Raw genomic sequence first — 3799 nt, forward strand, 5'->3', positions numbered from 1 at the left:
GACATCATCCCCCAGGAGCCCGCGCCCCCGCGCCTCCGCGCCTCCGCCTTGGCAGCCGCAGCTGAGCAGCCAGCGCGCGTCCCCAGGACCCCAGGCTGCTCTGCACTCTCCCGACAGCGGTGCGCCTTAGCCTCCCACGACCTCATCTCTCCTTTCCCTTGCCCGGCCCTCCAGGTCCCTGAGAAGGTGCGCCTTAGCCTCCCACGACCTCATCTCTCCTTTCCCTTGCCCGGCCCTCCAGGTCCCTGCCCTTGCTCGCCTTGCCCAGCTCCTCCCTGGCTTCCAAGTCCTCACAGACCCTTCCTGGTTTACACCTGAGCAAGTCCCCTGGGCTTTAGACAGCCGTGCCGGCTGGACGCGTGGTAGAGATTTGTACAAGTGTGCGCAGGCCAGGGATGGATGGGCTGAGAGGTGATAGAGAGGGGATGGAGGGCTGGGTGGATACAGACGATAGGTAACTTAGAGGATAAGAAGGAAGATGGTAGAGACATACAGGGGACCAAGAGAGAGGACAGATGACAGGTAGACATATAGATAGACAATGGATAGATGGGTGGATAGACAGATGGACGGATGGATGGATGGGAGGATGGATGGATAGATGTGTGCATCTGTCCGGAAGGGACAACCCCAGACCCTGGTTTGCCAGAACAGTAGCCAGGCCTTGCTGAGCTACTCGGCAGAAGGAGAACCTCAGGTGCCTGAGCTGTGCTCACTGTGAAGCGCTTGGGGCCTTCTGAGGAAGCACAGCAGCAGCCCCTGGCCCGCAAGTCGGGGAGCAGACCGCAGGGGCTGGAGCACAGGTCGGGGCTATGGACTCTCCTCATGCCATCACCAGACTCTTCGTTCACTGTGCACCCTTGGAGCCTGAGCAGCTCCAACTGTGGGGTGCTGGCACGCAGGGACCAAGTGGGCACACACACCCTGCTCCCTGGGTGCTGTGGGCATCAGTCACCCACACACACCAAGCCCGATCTGGGTGACATGTGCTCCGGGGCGGATTTGGGATGGAGTGTTAGGACACGCAGGAAGGGGGCGTCTGCCCTGGGTCTTGGGAATGGGTGGGGGTTCCCAGAAGAGGCAAGTCTGGCAGAGGCACTGGTGGGTGGGTGCTCACCCAAGTGGGGCCCTGATCTGCTCTGTGCTGGGGCGCAGGTGTCAGGCGACAGTGCTGCTAGGGTAGAAAGCATGCTCAGAGGCAAGGAGGGGTCCGCTGAGTCCAGGCTGAGAGGGGCCTCGAAAGCCAGTCTCCTCAGTTCCAGCCTCCTCTGCTACACCTGTCCCCAGCCATGCAGTGTGACACAAGGGTGGACCCGTCTTCCCACAGGTCTTTAGCCCCGTGGACATGACAACTCGAGTTGGCCAGCCTCCCACAGGAAGAGCAGTCACAGGGTCCCACTGCTGCCAGCAGGCCCTCCCCCAGTCTGACCTGAACCCCTGCCTACTCAGGGACTGCCTCCCCCTCCAGGTGACTCAGCCCCTGCTCACAGCTCCTCCCCTGTCTCTAGCTAAAATGTGCAATGGTTTCCATGACGACCCCAAGGAACCTGGCTCATGCCTGTCTCTCCTGATGAGACCTGGGTGTCTAAGTTTTGCATCTGCTCACCTACAGCCTTGTTTGATAGGCGCCATCTCAGTCTTTCCTCCATGCACAAACTCGGGAACTTGGGCAAGGGAGGCCTGAGGACAGAAAGGCTTGTATTTCTTGGTCCCCAGAGGGAAGGTGTGTCAGCTTCCTGTTACCGTAAAAAGTAACCTGGGATAATCAACTTACAAAGACAGAAGGTTTACACTGGCTCACAATTTTGGGGGGTCCAGTGCGAGATTATTCGACCCACTTGCTTGTTGTCTTATTCTCTCACAAGTGCAGGCCAGCAGAACTGCTCACTTCATGGTCAGGAAGTAGAAAGGAGAAGAGTGTGAAGATTTATATCTAGACATCCCCCAAAGCCTGGTGCACTCAGAGGTGAGGCTTCTGGGAGGTGACAGGATCATGGGTACACAACACTCATAGCTGGATTAATCCACTGTTGAGTTTGTAGCTGAACGTCATGCTGGGAGATGGAGCCTGCTCAGAGGTGGTGGGTCCCTGGGGACGTGGCCTGGCAGGGTCCATCTGCCTCCTCCCCTCACTCGCTGCGTCCCACCACGTACTGTAACATCTCCTCCTTTAAAATGCACATGTCAGGCATTTTACCTTAGCAGTGAGGAAAGCGATTCAGATAAAGAGGAAGAGAGCAGGGCCCCACTCTTCCCTTCAAAGCAACCCCAATGATCCCCAAGCCCCACCGATTAAAGTTTCCAGCACTTTCCCATAGAGCCATGCTAGGGACCATGGGGTTAACACATGGGCCTTCGGTGATATTCCAGACCCAAACCACAGCAGAGGGGACAAAGCACACTGGGGTGGAGCAGAGAAGCAATGGGGTTTGGTGTCTGGGAGGAAGCCATGGCTGACGCCAGGAGCTCAAACACACGTTTCCTTTGAGAGTACAAGTGGGAGAAACACATGGATGGTAGGTGTGCAGTGGTATCATTCTCATCAAAATCATCACACCCGCACACATACACACGCACACTGTCGCTGCCCCTGTGTTAGTTGCCTTTTTGTTATTGTGATGAATACTGGCATGATCAACTTTTAAAAAGGAGGGAAGGTTGATTTTGTCTCCTTGTTTGGAAGTTTGGTCCCCATTGCTTCGGGCCTCCTTGGCACAGAACGTCATGGCAGGAGAGTATGGTAGCGGAGGCCCATTCATCTTGAGGCCAGGTGCAAACGCGGGAAAGAGGATAGACTGGCATCCCACAGACTCCGGTGATCCTTCCCACCAGGCCCTGCCACCTTCCAAAAGTGCCAAATTCAGAAAGCAGCCTCTAACTCATGGGCTTGGAGGATGCTCCAGATTCAAATAATGGCAGTAGCCAAAGGTGATAGAGAGAGGAGGATGGAGGGTTGGTGGAGAGAGAGCTGTTGATGGTATGGGGCAGGAGAATAATGCACCATGTTTCAGGAAGAACAGATGATAGAGACAGGATGGAGGGCTGGGTGGATATAGACAATAGGTAATTTAAAAAGGATAAGAAAATAGATGATAGAGACATACAGCATTGTCTATACCCACCCGACCCTCCATCCCGTCTCTATCACCTGCTCTTCCTGAAATATAGTCCATTGTTCTCCTGCCCCACACCATCAACAGCACCCCACTGCCAAGAAAGGAATGCAAACTTCTCACCCTGGCCTCTGCTTCCTTCCAAAATCTTCCTCTATGATCTACCTCATAGCTTGCTTTGCTGCTCCCTACAGCTTCTCCTCCCCATGCCACGGTCCTGGAGAACCACGTCCTGTTTCTTGGAGGCCTCTGTTCCTCCTGCCACCATGCTTGCCTGGCACTGACCTCTCTGCCCAGCTGTGGTTTCCCCACAGCCACACCCTCAAGGTATCTGCATCCTCCCGGTTCAGCCCCAATCCTCAGGCCCCCTTGCCTCTCTCCTACCCCAGTGAAAATCCAATTCCCCCTCTCTCCTTCCTGGCCACATTCCTGCACCCTGAGGAAGGACGGAGTCTGTCATATATCATGCAGACTTCAGTGTGTCTGTGTGGTCCCTGGAAGGAAACACCTGGTCTTCTCCACTTTGGGGACCCTTTATTTTTGGGTCAGAGGGCCTGGGCTAGGGCCAGAATTGATGTGAATTTCCTGGCACAAATGTTCCCTCCCCCTCCTCTTTGGCTTGGTTTGAAGAACTTTCACTGAAAATGAATCAGGAGAGGGGCTGGGGATTTAGCTCAGCGGCAAAG

The 3799-nt window shown here is 55.3% G+C and overlaps 1 protein-coding gene across 1 annotated transcript in view; it reads right to left on the reverse strand.

The window, feature by feature from the left end:
• Xkr6 (XK, Kell blood group complex subunit-related family, member 6) overlaps positions 1–3799 on the reverse strand; it is a 226635-nt gene that overhangs the window by 72348 nt on the left and 150488 nt on the right. The gene's annotated exons all lie outside the window — the stretch shown is intronic.

Source organism: Chinchilla lanigera, unplaced genomic scaffold, assembly GCF_000276665.1.
Source record: "Chinchilla lanigera isolate Chin_1 unplaced genomic scaffold, ChiLan1.0 scaffold00002, whole genome shotgun sequence".
NCBI classification, from domain to species: Eukaryota; Metazoa; Chordata; class Mammalia; order Rodentia; family Chinchillidae; genus Chinchilla; species Chinchilla lanigera.